Source organism: Aethalodelphis obliquidens, unplaced genomic scaffold (assembly GCF_003676395.1).
Source record: "Aethalodelphis obliquidens isolate GAN/ISIS:26980383/991018 unplaced genomic scaffold, ASM367639v1 scaffold50, whole genome shotgun sequence".
Classification (NCBI taxonomy): Eukaryota; Metazoa; Chordata; class Mammalia; order Artiodactyla; family Delphinidae; genus Aethalodelphis; species Aethalodelphis obliquidens.
In genome coordinates this window covers 3519162-3542988 of record NW_020837994.1, presented here as the reverse complement: position 1 = coordinate 3542988, position 23827 = coordinate 3519162, and the positions used below count along the sequence as shown (strand labels likewise).

Below are 23827 nucleotides of genomic sequence, written 5' to 3'. Positions count from 1 at the left end.
AGTCACCGCTGGGAAAGTTGTGGGAGTCTCTACACTCATGTCACGAAGCGAAGTCTTGACCCTTAAGAAAGGAGCTAAAAGGAGAGAAACCCGACTTCTCAGTGGGCGGCCAGGCCTGTTCTCGTTCCTTTTCCCCCTCTTTGGAGTCTGGCCCCATTGAGATCTGGGAATGTTTATTTTTTTTGGTGGGAAAACAGAGTAGGATAAAATATTTCCTTGCGTCTGGAGAGCTATTTTGAGCCGGGCCAGCCTGGTGATGCTCCTGGTGATGGACGCTGGCTGACCCAGGCTGGGCCCCGGCCTTCCGGCCTCTCTCCCTCCCAAGCCCCAGACTCCTGGCGGCAACACAGCTTATGGGAGCCTGGGTTCCAATTCCTGCGCAGTGACTCATCCCATGGTGGTCTTGGGGAAGCCTTTGGTACTCCTTTCACCTAACCTCCCAAAGGGAGACTGAGACCTGTACTGCCCCCTCCTGGGGATTTTGACAGGGGAACTCAGACTGTGGGTACAAACGTGCCATAGAAATATTTAGGGAGTAGACCAAAAGGACTGCCGCATAGCCTGTCCAGCTCAAGATCCCAGAGGTAGAAGGGACCTCACTGGAGGCTCCTTGGACCTCCTCTGACCTCCACACATTTAGCCGTGCCCCATCCACGCGTCTCCACTCAGTGACCACGCTGTACTTCTGGAGAGCCAATCTGATCTGGTCCCAAATTTGCCTAATTCTTACCAGCTCCCATTGTTCATAGAAAAAAGTCCCCCTCCATCCGAGGTCCGCAGGCCACACCGAGGCTGGACACCCCTCCTCCGCCTGCCCCAGCCTCCTCTTTCTTTGTGCTCTGAAACCAGGCTGGCCTCTATCCACTCTTCAAACTGCTGACAAGTCACCCAGGAGTTTCACAGGCTTCACCTTATTTCATCCTCACCATGACCTTCAGGCAAGTGTGCCTTTCAGGGCCAAGGGTTGGGAGGAAGAGATGTTTGCAAATATGCCTGCCACACAATAGGACCTTAATAAATGTTGGGTTTCTTCCTTCCTTCTGAACACACACCCTCTGTTTTTTGTTTTTTTTTAACAAAACCCCAATGGCATCACATAAATCTCACTCCAGCAGCTGCTGCTGTTGGGCGGGCATGGGGGCAGGAAAGCCCAGGTGGGCCCACACCAGGGGCAGGCGCCAGGCCCCGGGACACGAGGTTCCCAGGAGCCCTGCTTGATAATGCTTCCCGGCCTTCGCCATAGAGCTGGGAAGCTGTGCAACAAGCTCCTCACATCCTCAGCAGAGACGGGGCTCTGTCTCCTATGAAGGGCTGGAGGAGGGTCTTCCTGAGGCAAGTCCCAGCGGGAGGGAGGAGCAAATTGAGACTTCTTGATCCTGAAGGTGAAGCAGGAGGGGATGGAGAGGAGAGTCCCAGAGAAGGAAGGAAGCGCTCCCCAGGAGGAGTTTCAGGAACCTCTGGACAGCCCGGGGTCAGGGTGCTGGGGTGAAGGGAAGGAGGCATCTTGAAGCTCCAGCCACTTACCGAAGGTCAGAGCCGGAAGCCCTTAGGGCTCCTCCAGCCTCTCGTTCTTAAAAGGTGGCCCAAGGGCCAGCAGCATCAGCAGATTCTGGAAGCTTGTTAGAAACGCAGTCTCTCAGGCCCCGCCCCCGACCTGCTGAATCAGAATCTGCCTGTTAGCAAGATGCCAGTGATTCACAAGCACATGAAAGTCTAAGAAGCACTGTTCTTGGCATTGACCCCATTTTACACTAAAGAATGGCCTTGGGACTTCCCTGGTGGTGCAGTGGTTAAGAGTCCACCTGCCAGTGCAGGGGGCACGGGTTCGAGCCCTGTTCCGGGAAGATCCCACATGCGGCGGAGCAACTAAGCCCGTGCGCCACAACTACTGAGCCTGTGCTCTAGAGCCCGCGAGCCACAACTACTGAACCCACGTGCCACAACTACTGAAGCCCGCGCGCCTAGAGCCCGTGCTCTGCAACAAGAGAAGCCACCGCAATGAGAAGCCCGCAGACCGCAACAAAGAGTAGCCCCCGCTCACCGAAACTAGAGAAAGCCCGAGCACAGCAACAAAGACCCAATGTAGCCAAAACGAACTAACTAAATAACTAAATAAATTTATTAAAAAAAAAAAAAAGCATGGCCTTGAGAGGAGAAATCCTCTCCCAGTTTCCCACAGCAAGTCAGTAACAGCCTAAGCCTAGAGCCCAGCACTCCTGGCCTCATCCCAGGTCCTTGGACTAGTTCTGCCTCATCCTGGCCTCCCATGCAGGAAGCTGTCCTTCCTACCTGAGTATGTTCAGGACTGAAACTGGGGTAGAAGAGCCCTGGTTGGGAAGACAGGGACCTGGAGTCTGATCCCGGCTCTGTTAACAGCTCAAGGTGTAATCTGTGCTCTTGGGGCCTCAGTTTCCCCTGTGGGTCTCTGAGATGGGCTGGAGTAGGCAATTCAACCGGGTAGTACAGACAACCATATTCATTTTCTCACAGCTGCCTGGTGAGGCAGGCAGGGCAAGAAACACCATCCCTGTTCTACAGATGGGGAAACCGAGGCCCCGCAGGCAGTGGCTTCTCCGGGGCTGCCAGTCCTGGCTGCCTTGCACCGTTCTGCCTAGCCCAGGCGACCCTGAAACATGCCCCTCGAGCCAGCCTTCCTCTCTAATGGTTCTTTCAGCTCCTGTCAGTTATCAGGAGCCCTGGCTCGGCTGACAGCCAGCGTGTCTGCTGCTGATGCTTGGATGCCCACATTCCTGGGCTGTGACAGGGAGCGCACCCGGAGCCCAGGCTGGGGGCACCCGGAGGGGTTCCACTTGGCTGCAAGCCCTGGGGCCCGGCTGTCTGGGGAGTGTCAGGAAGCAAAGAACTTTCTCTCCTTCTTACTGATGGGGGCAGGGGGAGATGTCTCTAGAGGCTGATATGGCAGGAGCTGGATAGGGTGCAGGCTCAGCCGGGCCCTGAGGCAACACTCGGCCCTATGGAGGACAGACGGAGCGGCAGGGGTGGGGGAGTGCGGAGGCAGGAAGTGTGAGGGGGCAGGAATGAGGCTAGGGGTCAGTGGCTGATCAAAGGAGAGCCATCTGAGCCGCAAGACTGAAAGACCTCAGGCTAGAAAGCCAGACCTAGATGGATTTGTGTCCAAGCTCTGACATTTCTTAGCTGTGTGACGAGGGGTGAGGCTCCCACCACCTCTGACCCTCAGTTTCTTCATCCTTAAAGTCCTTAACACAGCCTGGTACATCCACAGCAAGCCTGCAGCGGAGCCCTTCTGAAGCCAGAGACACTCAGGGTTCACTCTCAGACTGGAATTGCATTTAAGAAGTGCACCTAAACAGATAAAGCCAATAGAATAATTTATCCTTCTTTTTTTAAAAAAAGTCATTTTAAACATTATTCAAGTTTACTACAGAGGACAAACTAGTGGTTACCAGTGGGGAGAGGGAAGAGGGGAGGGGATTAAGAGGTTTAAACTATTATGTGTAAAATAAGCTACAAGGATATATTGTACAACTCAGGGAATATAGTCAATATTTTATGATAACAAAAGAATTATTCAAGTTTATTAAACAAATTTTTAAGGTCTTATAAGATGTTCAACTTTCATCAGCTTCAAGATTTATGTTGCTCCCAAATTTTGCATATGACTGAACTTCCAAATCTAATACTCACTGAATTGACTGCAGTCTGGATTCTAAGGCATCAATTTCTTCTTGTAAATTTTTCTTTGCTTCTTCTAACACTTCTTGTGCTCATTGTTGAGAATGGCTAATGAAAACATCGCCAATTTTAAATCATTTTGATATCATTAAGCAGTCATCACCTGCAAGCATGATGTCCTCACAAGCATCTTCCAGATTTTGAAGTTGTTTCTTTTTTACTTCTATTTCTTCCTTCAGTTCTGGGATTCTACTTGTATTCTGTGCAAATGTGTCTTTGGTTTGTCTTCAAAAGTAACATTGACATCTTCTGCAGCCACCTTCTTCACAGTGGCCGCCATCTTGGTAGAATCATCCATTCTTTACTTGATTCTGTTGAAAAGAAAACTGAATCTAAAAACACTCGGTGCAATGCTCTCAGAATCCATTTTCTTCTGTCCACTTCTGTCCTCTGCTTAGTTTGGCTGCTCTCACCTCAAAGGCCCTGTAAACCTCCAACCCTAAACTATTCAGCTCTTTCTCATTTCCCTCACCTCACCCCCAGTACTTTATTAAGCGGATTAACTTGGCCCCTTGTCCAGCAATAGGGAAAATAAAGGGAAAAACTGCAGGATCCCTCATAGGATTCCCTTTGGCAGGATGGGATCCTGTGTAGTGACCCCTGTCCCATTCCCATTACTACTATTATTTAAAGCTGTGACAGGACAAAAATGATTAACATATGAGTATTCAAGAGCTTGTCCTAACCCCTGCCCACTAAAAAGACTACATTTTCCTTTCAGTTTCTGCCCATCCTCGCCTGTAAGGAGGGTCTTGCAATGCCAGGTAGAATCTTTTACTTTGGGAATGGAGAACAGAGTTGGAGGGAAAGCAGAGAGGAACCAGATCAGAGGGCAGCAGGGAGGGGGAGGGACTTGGCAAAAGAAGTTAAACCTATTTACTTTCTTAAGAATACAGGAGGGAGGTTTCACTACTGCCCAAGATGTAGAAAGCTGGAAGGAGAAGTGCCCCCATCCTCACAAGAAAAAGCCAGATAAACTACAGATAAGATTATAAAGAGGCAGCTTTGGGAGTGAGGATGTGCAGGACTCTCATCTGGAACAAAACCCTTAAGCTACTTGGGCAAAGGTAGAGAACATTTTTGTCCCCAGGGGCACAGGCAAGATCCCACTGCTGATGAGAGAAGGCTAAAAGAAAACTCCCTCTACCCTGATAGAGGGCAGAGAACTGTCCCAGGCCCAGAAGCCTGAACTAATACCACTGCTAGAGGTCCCCTCCTGCCGGAGGAGGGCAGGAAATCCTATTCGGTGCAAGACTCACCACAAATGTAAGGCAGAGATTGGCTTCCATGGGGAGGAGGGGCAGGAACACTGAGAAAGCCCCACCTCTGAGGCCCAGGCACACAGGTCCAGCCTAAGACTCAGCCAGACCCATGACAAAGAGGACATCTCCCCACTCACTGATCCAGACGTTGGGACTATCAGAGGAGGACTTTAAAATACCTAAAATTAATATAGAATCTAGTGGAAAAGGTGGACAACACACAAGAACAGATGGAAGAATTTCAGCAAAGAGATGGAAACTCAGATTGAGTCTAATGGAAATCCTAGAAATAAAAATCACAGTATCAGAGATGACAAATTCCTTCAGTGGCTCGTCAGTAGACTGAAAATGGCTGAGGGGTGATTCAGTGAAGACAGACCAATAGAAATTACCTAAACTAAGACACAAAGAAAACAAGAGTGACAAAAAACAAACAAGCAAAACAGAGAACTCAAGAGCTGTGAGATAATATCAAACAGTCTAACGTAAGTGTAATTGGAGCCCCAGAAAGGGGAGAGAGAGAGCAAGAGTGAGGGTCCTTTTATTGTTCAAGAGGAGGGTAGGGCTTCCCTGCTGGTGCAGTCGTTGGGAGTCTGCCTGCCGATGCAGGGGACAAGGGTTCGTGCCCCGGTCTGCAAAGATCCCATATGCTGCAGAGCGGCTGGGCCCGTGAGCCATGGCTGCTGAGCCTGCACGTACGGAGCCTGTGCTCCGCAACAGGAGAGGCCGTAACAGTGAGAGGCCCATGTACCGCAAAAAAAAAAAAAAAAGAGGAGGGTAAAGATATTAACTACATTGGATTTTGGTAAATTCATGATGCTCTTTTAATGTCTAAAGAAACCACTAAGAAGATAAAAACACAGCATATATCTTGATATGATTTCAATTTTCTTAAATTTACTGTGGCTTGATTTGTGACCCAAGATGTGATCTATCCTGGAGAATATTCTGTGCGCACTTGAGAAGAAAGTGTAATCTGCTGTTTTTTGATGGAATGTCCCATAAATATCAATTAAATCTATCTGGTCTATTGTGTCATTTAAAGCTTGTGTTTCCTTATTTATTTTCTGTTTGGATGATCTGTCCATTGATGTAAGTGAGGTGTTAAAGTCCCCCACTATTATTGTGTTACTGTCGATTTCCTCTTTTATAGCTGTTAGCAGTTGCCTTATGTAATGAGGTGCTCCTGTGTTGGGTGCATATATATTTATAATTGTTATATCTTCTTCTTGGTTTGATCCCTTGATCATTATGTAGTGTCCTTCCTTGTCTCTTATAACATTCTTTATTTTAAAGTCTATTTTATCTGATATGAGAATTGCTACTCCAGCTTTCTTTTGATTTCCATTTGCATGGAATATCTTTTTCCATCCCCTCACTTTCAGTCTGAATGTGTCCCTAGGTCTGAAGTGGGTCTCTTGTAGACAGCATATATATGGGTCTTGTTTTTGTATCCATTCAGTGAGCCTGTGTCTTTTGGTTGGAGCATTTAATCCATTCACGCTTAAGGTAATTATCGATATGTATGTTCCTATGACCATTTTCTTAATTGTTTTGGGTTTGTTTTTGTAGGTCCTTTTCTTCTCTTGTGTTTCCCACTTAGAGAAGTTCCTTTAGCATTTGTTGGAGAGCTGGTTTGGTGGTGCTGAATTCTCTTAGCTTTTGCTTGTCTGTAAAGCTTTTGATTTCTCCATCGAATCTGAATGAGATCCTTGCCGCGTAGAGTAATCTTGGTTGTAGCTTCTTCCCTTTCATCACTTTAAGTATATCATGCCACTCCCTTCTGGCTTGTAGAGTTTCTGCTGAGAAATCAGCTGTTAACCTTATGGGAGTTCCCGTGTATGTTATTTGTCATTTTTCCCTTGCTGCTTTCAGTAATTTTTCTTTGTCTTTAATTTTTGCCAATTTGATTACTATGTGTCTCGGTGTGTTTCTCCTTTGGTTTATCCTGTATGGGACTCTCTGCACTTCCTGGACTTGGGTGGCTATTTCTTTTCCCATGTTAGGGAAGTTTTCGACTATAATATCTTCAAATATTGTCTCGGGTCCTTTCTCTCTCTCTTCTCCTTCTGGGACCCCTATAATGCAAATGTTGGTGCGTTTAATGTTGTCCCAGAGTTCTCTTAGGCTGTCTTCATTTATTTTCATTCTTTTTCTTTATTCTGTTCTGCAGCAGTGAATTCCACCATTCTGTCTTCCAGGTCACTTATCCATTCTTCTGCCTCAGTTATTCTTCTATTGATTCCTTCTAGTGTAGTTTTCATTTCAGTTATTGTATTGTTCATCTATGTTTCTTTGTTCTTTTATTCTTCTAGATCTTTGTTAAACATTTCTTGCATCTTCTTGATCTTTGCCTCCATTGTTTTTCCGAGGTCCTGGATGATCTTCACTATCATTATTCTGAATTCTTTTTCTGCAAGGTTGCCTATCTCCACTTCATTTAGTTGTTTTTCTGGGGTTTTATCTTGTTCCTTCATCTGGTACATAGCCCTCTGCCTTTTCATCTTGTCTATCTTTCTGTAAATGTGGTTTTTGTTCCACAGGCTGCAGGATTGTAGTTCTTCTTGCTTCTGCTGTCTGCCCTCTGGTGGTTGAGGCTATCTAAGAGGCTTGTGCAAGTTTCCTGATGGGAGGGACTGGTGGTGGGTAGAGCTGGCTGTTGCTCAGAGCGTATATCTTTGAGACTAGTAGAGGGGAATATGGAATGGCACCAAATAATCAACCCAAATGAAGGTGAGAAAGGAGGGAAAAAGAAATAAAGTAAATAGAATAAATAGAAGCACAAGTAAATGATAGATATAAATCCAATATATCTGTATTTAAATAAATATAAATAGAGTAAATGCTCTAGTTCAAATACAGAGGTTTTCTGTTCATCAAAAGGCATGATAAAGAGTGAAACGCAAGCCATAAAGTAAGGAAAAACATGTGCAATGCATTACACCAGAAAAGAAGTTACACCAGAATATATAAAGAAGTTCTAGGAAATAATGAGAAAAAGATAAGAATCAAATTGAAAAATGAGCAAAAAAACTTGAACAAGCACTTCATAAAGAGAAAATTCAAGTGGTCAATAAATATATGAAAATAAACTCAACTTTAAGAATAATCAGAAAAATGAAAATTAAAAATAAGATTTCACTCAAAATAATTTGTCACTAGAGAAACACAAATTAAAACAACAATGACATTCTACTACACAATTATTAAAATGGCTAAAATCCAAAAACTGGACAATACCAAATGCTGATGAGGATGTGAAGTAACAGAACTCTTATTCACTGCTGGTGGGAGTGAAAAAATAATGTATATGCATACACACACATACATACTAGGCTTGGAAAAACTTGTACATATACAAAAATATTTCTAGCATAGCAAAAAACTAAAAACCATCCACTTTTGTTAGACTGGAAAATACATAGTGTTATGTCCATTCAATGGAATACTATACAACAGTAACAATGAACAGCCACATCCATCAACATAGAAATAACTTACAAACATAATGTCGAGTGAAAGAAGCAAATCACAGAAGGATAAATTCAGTATAACTTCACTTATATAAAGTTCAAAAACTGAAAAATGGGGCTTCCCTGGTGGCGCAGTGGTTGAGAGTCCGCCTGCCAATGCAGGCGACACGGGTTCGTGCCCCGGTCCGGGAAGATCCCACATGCCGCGGAGTGGCTGGGCCCGTGAGCCATGGCCGCTGAGCCTGCGCGTCCGGAGCCCGTGCTCCGCAACGGAAGAGGCCACAACAGTGAGAGGCCCGCGTTCCGCAAAAAAAAAAAAAAAACTGAAAAATGTATTATTTAGTCATGCACAAGTAGATGATAAACTATTAAAAAAAACAAAAACAAGGACATGACTATAATAAAAACCAGGAGAGTGGTTTTGTCTTGAGAAGAAAAGAGGAATGTGACAAGAAGAATCACAGACTTGGAGAGTGGCTGGCAGTGTCCTATTTCTTAACTTGGTTGGCTTCTACACGAATGTTTAATTTATAATTATCCTTACCCTATTTTATCTATTCCATGGAACTTAGTACCTGAAACCACCTTCTTTGTTTATTGACATATGTGTCTGCCTGCACTAGAATATAATGTAAATTGGTTGAGGAAAAGTTTTCTTGTCTTGTTCCCTGCTATATCCACAGTTCGTAGAACAGTACCTGGCACATAGTTGTTAACTGCATAAGAGCTACCCAGGCCAAAGAGAATTGCCAGAAATGTGCACTGGTGGTAGAAATAGTAGCACTAGGGAGCAAGGCATGAAGTGTAGTGGGAGTGGGTGAAGGTCATGCCTAAGTGATACCAACCTTGCCTCTACCAGTGGCAGGGCCTGAGGGGGTAGGTTGACTGCTCATGGAGTCAGAAGTAGGCTTTTGCCAGGACAATGTGGGAAGGTCTTTCGGAGAAGATAATACTTGAGGGGAAACATGTCTGACGATGAAGGAAGCAGTTCTGTAGAAAAGACTTCAAGACAAAATTAACAGTAAGTGCAAAGGTCCTGAGACAGGAATCAGTTTGCCATGTCTAGGAACAGAGAGAAGGCTGCTGTGGCTAGAGCACATGAATGAGGAGAAGGACGAGATGAGGCTAGAGAGGTAGGCAAGGGTCAGTCGCACCAGGGTTAAGGGGAGGGATGTCATCCTAAGTGCAGTGAGAAGCCATAGGGTGTTTGTTTGTTTGATATTTAACCCAAGGGTTAGTTACAAAATTTAAAACAACTCTTTAACAACAGCTTAATTGAGGTATAATTCACAAGCCACAGAATTCCCCTTTTTAAAGTGAAAATTCAATTGTTTTTACTGTATTCACAGAGTTGGACAATCATCTCCACAAACAACTTTAGAATATTTGCATCATATCTATATGAAAAAAAAGATGAAAACCACATACCTATTAGCAGTCACTTCTTCTCGTCCCGAACCCCAAGCTCTAGGCAAGGGATGATCTACTTTCTGTATGGATTTGCCTATTCTGTACATTTCATATACATGGAATTATACAATATGTGGAGTTTTGTGACTGGCTTCTTTCACTTGGCATTTTTGTTTTGGGCCCTTTTTTCTTTCTTTTGGCTTTCTTAGTGTAAAAACTTCTTTTTCCTTTACTTCTTTTCTGTCTATTAATTAATAAGAAAGAGATGTTGAAGTCTCTGAACATAATTATGATTTTGTCTATTTTTCCTTGCAATGCTAGCAGTTTTTCTATAATATATTTTCAAATTATTAGGTGCATATGCTTTTAGAATTATGTCCTTCTGATGAATTCACTCCTTTCTCATTAGGAAATGATATTCTTTATCCCTGATTATATTCTTTGCTCTGAAATCTACTTTATCTGACATTAATATAGTCACTCGAACTCTCTTTGTACTATTGATAGTATGGTATATATTTTTCAATCCTTAAAATTGAAGTATAGTTGATTTACAATATTATATTAATTTCAGGTGTACAACATAGTGATTCAATATTTTTTATAGATTATACTTCATTTAAAGTTATTATAAAATATTGGCCATATTCCCTGTTCTGTAGAATTGATCGTATAATCTTGTATTATTTTATACATAGCAGTTTGCACCTCAGTCCATTTACTTTTAACCTATTTATGACTTTATTTTTCGAGTGAGTTTCTTGGACGAAGCACGACGTTGAGTCTTGGTTTTATATTTAATCTAATGCTTTATACCTTTTAGTTGAGGGTATATAATTTACATTTAATGTGATTATTTGTATGGCTAGGGTGAAATCTATCATCTTGCCATTAGATCTATCTCTTTGTTCCCATGTATGCTCACCCAGCTTCCCTTAAGGACAACATCCCACATAACCATAGTGTGTTGTCAAAAATCATCACCTTCATTTTTGAGACTTATTTTCAGTGGGTTCAGAATTTTAGGTTGATAGTTCCTTCAGTACTTTAAAATATTGTCCCACTCTCTTCTTGCTTGTTTCTGAAGAGAAATCTGTTATTATCCTTATTTTTGTTCCTTCATGTTGCGGTATGTCTTTTTCCTCGTGCTGGTGCTAAGGTTTTCTCTTCATCATTGATTTTGAGCAGTTGACTGTGAAGTGTCTAGGTACAGTCTTTCATGTTTCTTGCACTTGCAGTTCATTGAGCTTCCTGGATATGTGGGTTTATAGCTTTCATCAAATTTGGGGAAACGTTGGCCATTATTTTCAGGTATTTTTCTGTCCCCTACTCCCTTTTGTTTCCCCAGGGTACCAAATTACACACATATTAGACTGCTTGAAGTTGTCTCACAGTTAACTGATGCTCTTTTCATTTTTAAAAGTTTTCTTCTTACTCCCTGTGTTTCACTTTGAATAATTTCTATTATTGTCATGAAGTACCCTAATTTTTCTTCTGAAATGCCTAATCTGCTGCTAATCTCATTCACCGTATAGCTCAGATATTACAGTTTTCATCTCTAAAAGTTTCAATTGGCTCTTTATATCTTCTATGTCTCCATTTAAAATTTCAATACATATATGTAGTTATAAAAACATTTTAAAACTTTCCCCTCTGTTAGTTTTTACATCTGTGGTAATCCTGGGCCTGTTTTGATTATTTGAGTTTTCTTATTGTAGGTTGTATTTTCCTGCTTATTTGCATTTCTGATCATTTTTATTCGATGCAAGTAATTGTGAATATTACCTTGTTGAGTGTTGGATATTTTTATATTTCTATAAATATTCTTGAACTTTGTTCTGGGGTGCACTTAAATTAGTTTGAAACAGTTTGATCCTCTTGGGGTATTTCTTTTAAGGTTTGTTAGGCAGGATGAGAACGGCAATTCGTCCAGGGCTTATTATTCCCCACGACTAAGGCTAAACTCTTTTGAGCACTCTACCTGAAGCCTTGTGAAATATGTAGCTTTTCAGTCTGGCTGGTGGGAACCAACACTATTCCTGGCCTTGTGTGAGTGCCAGCTACTATTTCCTCTAATATTTCCAGGTGGTTCTTTCCCCAGTCCTTTGATAGTGTCTTCACACACATGTGCCAATCAGCATTCTGCTGAACACATGAGGTGTCCCTCTGCAGATCCCAGGAGTTTCTCTGTGACGCGCTCCTTCCCTGTTCTTTGTCCTGCACGGTCGATCTCCCTTAGTCTCTCTGGACTCTTAGTTCTCCCTTCTCAAGCACCAGCTCCTCCTGGGTTCTCCTGTTCTAGGGTCTGGAAACTCTCTCCTGTGTTAGGTTCCCCCCTCTCAAGAATCACTGTCCTTTGGTGTTTGTTGTCTAGCGTCTTGAAAACCATTGTTTCATATATTTCATTTGGTTGTTGTTTTTTCAGGCAGAAGAGAAATCTAGTCCCTGTTATTCCATTTTGGCCAGAATCAGAAGACCGTGGCCTGAGGGGTCCTATTGAGGCACGTTTGTAGGTTGGAATGATCTAGGAAAGGGAGAGAGGGAGAGAGAGAGAGGGTGCTGCAGAGAAAGGAGATAATTGAAGGAGGGAAATCCTTAAGAAGCAGGAGGATGTCATCCAGATCCCTGGGAGAGGGTGTGATCTTACTAAGGAACTGGAATACTTTCTCCATTATGACTAGAGGGAAGGCAGGCATGTGGGTCCAGCTGTAAGTAAATCAGTAGGAATAGTGGTTGGGAGAAGTGTCTTAATTTGGGTTCCGCCCGCAGACCATGAGACAAAGAGTTGCGTGTAAGTCATTCTTTAGGAGGGGATCCCTGGAAACACTATTACAGGAGTGGGGAAGTGAGGCAGGCAGGGGAAAGCAGCAAACAAAGGCAACATGACCAAGCAAGTTACCACTGTGGGTAACTGGAGCTTAGCGTGGGGAAAATGCCTCCGAGTTATCCCAAATTAAGAGGTGAGAGAGCTGGCTTATTTTGTTATCAGCTCCCATTGGTCCCTGGTTGACTGGAGGGCCATAAATTTCCCGGCATTTCACTACCTGCATGGGGCACAACAGGTCCCTGTGCCAGAGAAAGCCCTTGGGCGGACGGAGAGGCCAAAGCTGGGAGATGGAGTCCAGCCAGCCGCCCCTGAAATGGAAACGCTTAAAGTGGCGATGAGTGGGGCACCAATAGCATCTCAGCGTACGCTACAGACGGTCACTGCCGCTTGTGAGTCCAGGGTTTAGTCTATACAATATGAGGCAAGGTCATTGTCTGAGGGGGAGATTTGAGGGATGAGGAAATGTCACTCTCAGTTGGGGTGTCCTAAGTGAGACTGCACAGGCCCGGGTGCTACAGCTGTTGATCAGCCCTTGATTTTAATACAGGCACACACGTGTGTGTGCACAGGCAGCCATCTTCCTCAGAGCACCCCCACGGCGCGGAGTCCATAGGGCTGTGTAAGGCACACAGCACAGATGTGGCGGAGGGAGCAAGAAGCAGTGGAAAGAGCACTAAACGTGGAGCCATGAGCCCTGGTTCTTCCCTTTAGTGATCTGTGAGATGCCAGGAACTGGTTTCCCAGTCAGTAAAATGGTGCTAACTTTCCTCCCAGGACTATTGTGAGAAAGAAGGGAAACAGGGCAAGTGAGAGCACTCCATAAACTTAGAGCACTGTGTACACACTGCCAGAGGCCACCTGGTACTTGTAAGACGCCCCACAGAAAGACTCGCTAAAGAAAACCCACACAAAATCACAAGCAAACCTCTGGTAGGTCAACAAAAGACTTGATATTGAAAGTGTGGTCTGTGGTTCAGCAGCACTGGCACCATCTGAGATCTTGTTAAAAATGCAGAATTCAGATACCAGCCCAGAACTGAACCCAAATTACTGAATCAGAATCTGCTTTTTAACAAATCCCCACGTAGTTCAAATGCACAAAGAAGCAGGAGACTCACTGGTCCTGTGCTCGGGTCAGGGCCTGCCTCTGTTCCCTCACTTACCCCTCTGACTTCTGGGGCAGCTCAGCTGCCTCCACCTTAGATTTTGGGCTCTGGTCTGGATCTGCTCCAGGGAGAGACTGAGCCTGAATTATGCCCCCCTCTTACTCCTTTAGCAAGGCTGTGTATTCTCATTGCGGAGCTGAAAAATTATAACTATGTTCATAATAATGATTCTGAAGAAACAAGAGATGGCAGAATCATGTTCAGGATGGTAGGATAATGTATTTCTGAAATTTACCTTCTAAAGAGGTTAAAATTAACAACAACAACAACAACAATGTCCTGTTGCTTAATTTATTTGAACTGTGGCAATCCGGAAAAGTCGTCACTATGAAATGACTCATTCCCTGAGGGTTCTGAATAAGATTCTAAAATCACCACCCATGGTTTTCCTGCACTTTGAAGTGACAGAACAAATGACAGCAGAGATGGGCACTGTGCTCTGAGTCCAGAGTGGCTGATACACAAATATCCCACAACAATAACATCCTCATCCAAAAACAGCCTGCAATAAGGATGTTATTTCTGGGATTTGCTCGTGCATTTTAATGTTAATAAGCATTTGTGCAACTGTGGGCAGAGCCCCAGGACCAGAATGGTCTGAGGTTTTTTTATACAGCCAATCAACAAATTTGTTGATGCCTCATCCACGCCAGGTCCTATGCTAGGGACGTGAAGCGGAATCCAACTCCCAGAGCAAAACTTTCATGGAGCAAAAATTGGGAGGCATAATGAAAATATAGAAGAGCTATAATGGAGATATAGATGAGAGGCTCAGGGGGAAAAGGTTCGGGAAAGTATCTCTGGAAGTGACCTTGGAGATGCAGGGTGAGAAGGGATTTGGTCAGTAATCAGGGATAAGTGCAGTGTAGTAGGAACACAAGGCCCAGGAGGTGAAAGAGCTTGTCAGGGTTCTTTTTCCAGCAGGATAACAATCTAATGCTATGGAGAAAAACTGAAGATAAATAGTCCTTTCGATCATGTAACAAACCATGGATAACTCCATGAGACCCTGACAGAATGCTTTGTTGGCCTCTGGGTGTGTAACAGCCTCCAGGGGACTGCTCTGAGCTCACTGCTCCCTAGTCACTCCACACTCAAGCCCAATTTCCCACCCCATCTTTGGGTTACCTGCCTATTCCATTCTCCTACCCTCTTGCCCATGGAAGATGTCTACCCTCCTTTCAGCATCAGCTCTGGTGTTGCTAATGAAACCAAGAATTAGAAGAAAAGGAGTTGATCTTTCTTGGTTTGGGACAACTTGAGGCTGAAGTACTTATAGGAAATCCACTTGAGGATGTCTCAAGGCAGTTGGTTTTGGCTCAGGGAAGAGATAATATTGTAAATACGGATTTGAGACGCAACAAAAAATTGAAGCAAATGTTACCTACCCACCTACCTGCTTCTGTTCCTGAATATCTTCTTTCTCTTCTGTTGTAATGGATGAACCCAGCACGTCCGCAAATCCCTTCCCTTCCCACTATTCAAGTACAGTGCACGAGGGCTTCCATGGTGGTGCAGTGGTTAAGAATCTGCCTGCCAGTGCTGGGGACACGGGTTCAAGCCCTGGTCTGGGAAGATCCCACATGCCACAGAGCAACTACGCCCGTGCACCACAACTACTGAGCCTGCACTCTAGAGCCCGCGAGTCACAACTACTGAAACCCACGCGTCTAGAGACTGTGCTCCGCAACAAGAGAAGCCACTGCAATGCAAAGCCCACTCACCGCAGCGCGAAGCCTGCTCACCGCAACGCAAAGCCCACTCACCGCAATGAGAAGCCCGCGCACCGCAATGAAAGGTAGCCCCCGCTCTCCGCAAATAAGAAAGCCTGCGCGCAGCAACTTAGACCCAACGCAGCCAAAAATAAATAAATAAATAAATTTATATTATAAAAAAACAATAAAGAACAGAGCACGAGCAATTCTCCTCTCTCCTGCATTATAAACTTTCTCCTCTCCATCGGATCAATCCCATCAGGAATCCCATTTCCTTAAGTTACAAAACTAAAATAAAAAACAAACTTCTTGACCCCACTTGCCTTTCTAGAAATTGCTCCTTTACAGCAACTCATTGAATTATCTATATTCTCAGTCACCAGTTTCCTCCTCACATTCTCCTCTAGCTTTTATCCCTATCTCCGCCATAACTGCTCTTCCCAAAGTCACCAATGACTTCACATGGCTAACTCTGTGAGTTCTCATTTTATTTGACTTAGCAGCTTTCTTCAGCTGTTTCCAAGAAACTACCACCTCAATCTCCAGCTTTACCTCCCATCCTTCTGGCCACTCCTTCTCAGTCTCTTTTCTGGTTCTGCCTCATCTTCCTGACCCCTGTGTGCTGGACTGCCCAGGGATCAGCCCTTGGACCTCTTTTCTTCCCTACCTATCTACTTGACTTTTCCACTTGACGTCTAGCAGGTATCTTGAATTTAGTTTCTCCTAAACTGAGCCTTTGATATTCTCCTTCAAAATTAGATCTTCACAACATTGTAAAGCAACTATACTCCAATAAAACTTAATTTTTTAAACATTAGATCTTCCCATAGTCTTTCCTACTTCAGTTAATGGCTATTCTACTCTTCCAAATAGCTCATGACAAAATCTTGTGTTGATGATGATGCCAGCAAAATGGTGGAGTAGTCAGCTCCAAGCTCCCATCGTCCCACAGAAACATTGAAAAACAAGCAGAAACTGTCAGAACCAACTTTGTCAGACTCTGGAATATAGACAAAGGTTTACAGCAATAACCAAATGCTGAATCAAGCAAAAGGCAACTTGAAAAGTGCGGGATGGTCACTAGGGGCTGGGGGCGGGGGGCAGGAATAGAAGTTATTATATAATGGGTACTGAGTTTCAGTTGGGGATGAGGAAAAAGTTCTGGAGACAGATAGTGGTAATGGTTGCACAACAATCTGAGTGTACATAATGCCAATGAACTATGCACTTAAAATGGTTAAAATGGTAAACTTTATGTTATGTATATTTTACCACAATAAAAAAAATGAGACAGAAAAAAAACATAGGAAAGCTTTATGGCATTTTACTAGCCTTCACCCTATCCTCTCCCGGGCTTGGTAGTAGTCTTAAAGATGTCCATGTTATCAGTGTAGGACCCTGGTTCCTGGTTCTGGAAGGAGCACAGCAAATCTTATTTGCAAATTATTGTGTACATCTGGTCTAACCTACCTCAGGGCTATTTGAAGGACCGACGCAAGGCACTCATTGCTGTTTCACTTAAATCAGAACTCACTCAGGCTGAAAAAGCAGCATACATTGGTTGAAAACATGGTAAGGCTGACAAACAACCTGTAGACACCTGAAGCAAAAGATTATGGTTGAGACATCAATAAACCACCTAAGGACTGGGAAGAAAAGCTGGGGAAGTGTTTTTTTGGGGGTGTGTTTTTTTGTTGTTGTTGTCTTGTTTTTTTGAAATTAGGGCATTCAAAAGCACCTGTATATATAAGGAGAAATTTAGAAAGCCATGCATATACTTAGGAAAAAAACTGAGAAGACCTCAAGCTTTCACCTCAGGATGGTCTCTAAGCTCAGTGGAAGTCTGGGTAAGTGTTGAAGGGCCACAGCACAAAGCCAATCTGCAAATACAAGGGTGTGTGTGTGTGTGTGTGTGTGTGTGTGTGTGTGTGTGTGTGTATGTGTGTGTGTGTGTGTTTGCTTAGCTCCTGGGGTCCAAGGAAATCTCTGTCAAACACTAGTTGAATACATGCTGAGGAATAGAGACTTCAGTGACCACACATGAAAAGGAAAACAGTTTCTGAAAAAAAAATAGTTAGGAGAAGTCATTAGACAAGTGAATGATAGCTTTTAACAATCAAAATCAAAAACAAAGAAACACCAAAACAAACAAACAAAAAACCCTGCAAACCCCAGGGGGAAAGGGAAAATCTGATGTCCAGAGTTACCACATCATAATATTCAGATCTTCACTTTTCAACAAAAAAAAACACAAAGTATACAAATAAAAAATAGAGTACAACCCATTCAGAGAAACAAAATTAACTGAAAGCCACCCAGAAAACTCAGACATTGGACTTACTACACAAAGCCTTTAAAATAACTGTCTTGGGCTTCCCTGGTGGCGCAGTGGTTGAGAGTCCGCCTGCCGATACAGGGGACAAGGGTTCATGCTCCGGTTCAGGAGGATCCCACATGCTGCGGAGCGGCTGGGCCCGTGAGCCATGGCCGGCTGAGCCTGTGCATCCGGAGCCTGTACTCCATGGTGGGAGGGGCCACGGCAGTGAGAGGCCCGCGTACCACAAAAAAAAATAAAAAATAAAAAAAATAAAATAACTGTCTTAAATATGCTCAAAGAGCTAAAGGATAACATGGACAAAGAACTAAGGATAACATGGACAAAGAAATAAGGAAAGTGATGTCTAAACAAAATGAGAATATCAATAAAGACAAATTAGAAAAAGGAACCAACAGAAATTCTGGAGATGAAATATACAATTATTAAAATGAAAACGTCATGGAAAAAGTATAAAGGTTCCTAAAAAATTAAAAATAAAGCTACCATATGGTCCAGCAATCCCACTTCTGGGTATATATCCAAAGGGAATAAAATCAGTATCTCTAAGAGATATTGGTACTCCATGTTCATTGCAGCATTATTCCCAATAGCTAAGACATTTGTCCATCAACAAATGAATGGATAAAGAAAATGTGTATGTGTGTTATATATATATATATATATATACACAATGGAATATTATTCAGCTTTTAAAAATAAGGAAATTCTGTCATTTTCAACAACATGGTTGAATCTGGAGGACATTATGCTAAGTGAAATAAGTAAGACACAGAAAGAAAAACATTGCATGATCTCACTTATATGTGGAATCTAAAACAGGAGAACTCATGAAAGCAGAGTAGAATGGTGGTTGCCAGGGGCTAGGAAAATGGGGGAGGTGTTGGTAAATAAGTTTTTTTAAAACTTCACTAGAGGGGCTCAACAGCGAATCTGAGAATGCAGAAGATGGAATCAGTGAACTTGAAGATAAGACAACTGAAATTATCCAGTCTGAGGAGCAGAAAGAGAAAAGAATGAAGAAAAATGAGCAGAGCCTAAAAGGCTGGTGGAACACTAGCAAACAGATCAATATATGCATTATGGGAGTCCCAGAAGGAGAAGAAAGAGAGGGAAGGGCAGAAGGAATATTTGAATAAATAATAACTGAAAACTCCCCAAGTCTAATGACAAACACATGAATCTACACATTCAAGAAGTTCAATGAACTCCAAGTAGATAAAGTTACAGATCCACACTAAGACACATCATAATCAAACTGTCAAAAGACAAAGAGACAATCTTGAAAGAAGCAAGAGGGCAGCAACTTGTCATGTACAAAGACTCTTCAATAAGATTAACAGCCAATTTCTCACCAGAAACCATGGAGCCCAGAAGGCAGTGGGATGACATATTTAAAGTGCTGAAAGAAAAAAAAAAAAAAAACCTGTCAATCAGGAATTCAATATCTGGCAAAACTGTCAAAAATAAGGGAGAAATTAAGACATTTCCAGACAAACAAAAGCTAAGGGACTTAATTACCACTAGTTCTTCCCTAAAAGAAATGCTAAAGGGAGTCCTTCGGGTTAAAACAAAAGGCCTCTCAACAGTAACTTGAAGCCATATGAAGAAATAAAGAAATAAAGATAAAGATATACATAGGCAAATACAAAAGCTATTATTATTATAATTTTGGTTTGCAACTCTACTTTTTACTTCTTACATAAAAGACAAATGCATTAAAAAATTATAAATGTTATTGAGCACACAATGTATAAAGATGTAATTTGTGATTACAACATAAAGAAGGGATGAAGTTTTATAGGGGCAGAGTTTTGTATGCTATCAAAGTTAAGTCAGTATCAATTCAAACTAGATTGCTATAATTTTAGGATATTCAATGTAATCCCCATGGTAACCACATGGTAACCACAAAGGAAATATCTAAATATCTAAAAAATATACTCAAAGGAATTGAGAAGGGAATCAAAACATTTCACTACAAATAATGAACTAAACACAAAAGAAGGCTGTAATGGAGGAAATGGAGGATAAAAAAGGTATAAGACATATGGAAAACAAACACCATATGGCAAAAGTAAGTCCTTCCTTATTAATAATTACATTAAATGTAAATGGATTAAACTCTCCATTCAAAAATATTGGCAGATTGAATTAAAAAAAGATCAAATCTGCTATACACAAGAGACTCATTTTAGATCCAAAGACACAAATAGATTGTAAGTGAAAGGATAGAAAAATATACTCCATGCAAATGGTGACCAAAAGAGAGCTGAGGTGACTAAACTAAATATCAGACAAAATAGACTTTAAGTAAAAACTGTTAAGAGACAAAGAAGCACAATGTACACTGATAAAAGGGTTGATTCATCAAAAACACAAAACAATTATAAGGATATATACACCAAACAGAGTTCCAGAATACATGAGGCAAGTATTAATAAAACTGAAGGGAGAAATAGTTCCACAATAGAGACTTGTGGAGACTTCAGTACACCACTTTCAATCATGGATAGAACATCTATGGGAATGAAGCTAGAAATCAATAAAAGAAGTAAAACTGAAAAATTCACAAATATGTAGAAATTAAACAACACACTCATATAACCAACAGTTGAAGAAATCACAAGAAAAACTAGAAAATATCTGAATTAATGAAAAAAAAAAAACCCAACATACCAAAGTGTAGGGAATATAGCAAAAGCAATGCACAGGGAAATTTATAGCTGTAAATACCTACATTAAAAAGAAAGCTCTCAAATCAATAACCTAACTTTACATCTTGAGGGACTAGAAAAAGAAGAAAAGCTAAGACCAAAGCTAGCAAAAGAAAGGAAATAATAAAGAATAGAATGGAGATAAATTAAACAGAGAATAGAAAAACAATAGAATCAATGAAGCCAAAAGTCAGTTATTGGAAGAGAAAACTGGCAACGCGTTAAGTACTGACAAAAAAAAAAAAAAAAAAACCTATAAAGATCCTTATGCAATATAGTTTACAGTAGGTAACTAATAATAAGTGCTTAGTAAACACGTTTCTCCCAAAATGCTAGAGGAACCTAGCAGTGGGGGAGGGGGTGGGGGAGGAATGAATCCTCCTTGAAGAGATCTGGACAGTCCTAGTGAAGGAGGTGAAATTCAAGCTGGGCTTTGAAAAATGAGTGAGACTTTCTAATGCAGAGCATAATGTGTGTGCGGTGGGGGAGATAGGCAGTAGGCCAGGGTAGTGAAATGAGTTAAGAATCTAGAAATGTAGGTTGAAGCTTTGGCTAAGACCCTTGAATGCCAGCTTCATACTACAGTACTGGGGAACCACTGAAGATGTTAGAGAAAAAGGACATAAGGAGATGAGACTAGCATCAGAAAATAAATGTTAAATATATTTTTCTGCTCCAATGGACCAACATAACTCCAAATATTTTGTAAATGTATTAATTCATTTTACCAGCTCTAATGGCTTAAAACTTAATGACTTCTCATTGTTCTTAGAAAAAAGACCCAAACCTTTATAATAAGCTGCAAGATCCATATAGTTTGGTCTCCACCTTCCGCTCCCACCACGCTCACTGCCCTTGCTCTCCATGCTGCTGTCACACTGGCCTAAGTTCCCCTTCCACCACAAGGGTTTTTATCTGCTGTCCATCTACTGGACAGCTGTCCCCCTCCTCTATGCCTAGTTCAATCCTCTTCCTTAAGATTACACTTTAAACAATCCTTCCTGAGGGAAACTCCCCAACTTCCCATTTATATGCTATCATGGCACTATTTCCCTGTCATGGCATTTAGCACTGAATACATTTAGGTGTGATCTTTGATGAACATATCTCCTTTGCTAGGCTGAAGCTCCATGAGGACAGGGGCTTCTCCCCCTGGCTGACAATTGTATCCCCGATGTCAGCCCAAAGAAAGTACCCAGTAACTATTTATTTGAAGGAAGAGAAAGAAAAGTCAGAAAGAACCACTTGGGAGGAATATTACTCATGTCTTTTTTAAAAGTAGGAATTATAATTCATTCCATCTTCTGCTGTTTTAAGCCTCTTAGAGCTTGTCCAAACTCACATGGCTTGTCAGGATTCAAACCAAGGCTTGTTGGGTTTTTTGTTTTGTTTTCAAAGCAAGCACATGTTTTCAGTTACAGTGTATACATAAGCAAGGAAGAGAGAAAAAGGCAGAGTGAGCCTTCTCACAAGTACAAAATCTACAGTGTTTCTTTTTTCAATATATATATAGGTCGTCAAACCTCACTTACTTAAAGGCTTACAAACCTGCAAGCAGAGGCAGAAGACTTTTTTCACTATCCTTTCTTGGAAAGGCCTTGCTTATATGGTGCTTTTTTACTCCACTTTCTCTTATCAGGAGCTTGTGACACATAATTAAACTCAAACTGAATTGAGCACCTCTGTTTGAGGCACGTAAGGCTGGTGAAAAGATAGTGTTATAGACAAACGCCAAGTTCCTCTGTCCTTCCAAAGGCTTCTGTCCTTCCTCTGTCCTTCTGTGTGAAGGCAAGTAAGGCTGGCAAAAAGATCGTGTTATAGACCAACACCAAGTTCCTCTGTCCTTCCAAAGGCCAGTCCTGTGTCTGGTGGCACACACTCCTCTAGAGAAAGCAGCAACTTGTGTGACTTGGCACGATACCTATTAGCTCATAATTTGTGAGTTTTGGTACATCATTTTTCTCCAAGCCCTCAGTTTTCTATTTATAGAGGAGTGGTATAAATACTAGACTTAAAAAAATACAGCTCGTAACTCTGTGCCTGGCATTTTTTTGAGATGAATCTGCTTTTTAAAAAATGCCTGAAATTTTACATAAACTATTTCATTTAGTCTTCACAATAATCCTATGGGGTCAGAAACATTCACTTTGTATTATGGGGAATGTGACTTCCTCAAGTTCACATGACCAATAAACAGAGGAGCCTGGGACTCAAATACAGACCACCTGACCACTATTTCCTTTGCACTATCCCAGGTGCTACTGAGGTCTCCTAGCCCAGCAGGCTATTGACAGAACCTCACAAAGAAATGTATTTAAAGGCATTTTCAACTATAAAGCTCTGTACAGTTTTAAGGATGTTAAGCAATTTGTTACATTAGAGGAAGAACAAGAACCTGATTAAGATTTTAAGGGTGATGAATTAATTTCCAGAAAACAGCTTACTTTTCTCTTTAAGAGTAGTAATATTTCTGTACTTCAAAAGCTCTCAATTTAAATAATAAAATAGAAAATAATTCAATTGAGAAATTGGCAAAGGACATTTCTCCATAGATGTATGAACAGCCAATAAGCACATGAAAAAAATGCTCATCATTAGCCATCAGGGAAATGTAAATCAGAACCACAATGAGGTACCACTTCATACACTAGCATGGCTATAATTAAAAAGGCAAATTATAGCAAGTGTTGGTTAAGATGCAGAGAAACTGGAACTCTCCTACACTGCTGGCAAGGATGTAAAATGTGTAGTCACTGTGGAAAAGAGTTTGGCAGTTCCTCACATTGTTAAAAATACTTACCATATGACCCAGCAATTGCACTCCTAGATATTTACCCAAGAGAATTGAAAATTTATGTAAAACTTGTACACAAATGTTCGTAACAGCATTATTCATAAGAGCGCAAAAGTGGAAACAACCCAAATGCCCATCAACTGATGAATGGATAAAATGTGGTATATCCACACAATGGACTATTACTGAGCCACAAAAGGTAAGGGAGCACTGATACATGCTACAACATGAACCTTGAAAACACTATACTAAGTGAAAGAAGCTAGTCACAAAAGACCACATATTGTATGATTCCATTTATATGAAATGTCCAGAATAGGCAAATCCATAGAGACAGCAATTAGTTTAGTGGATGCCTAGGGCTAGGGTGGTGGTGGTTTCAGGGGTACAGGGTTTCTTTTGGGGTTACGCAAA

General features: G+C 42.0%; 1 pseudogene; it reads right to left on the bottom strand.

Annotated features, from left to right (window-relative positions):
- Positions 1 to 3516: 3516 nt before the first annotated feature.
- LOC113607873 (prefoldin subunit 4 pseudogene) lies at positions 3517 to 5588 on the bottom strand (annotated as a pseudogene).
- Positions 5589 to 23827: the final 18239 nt, after the last annotated feature.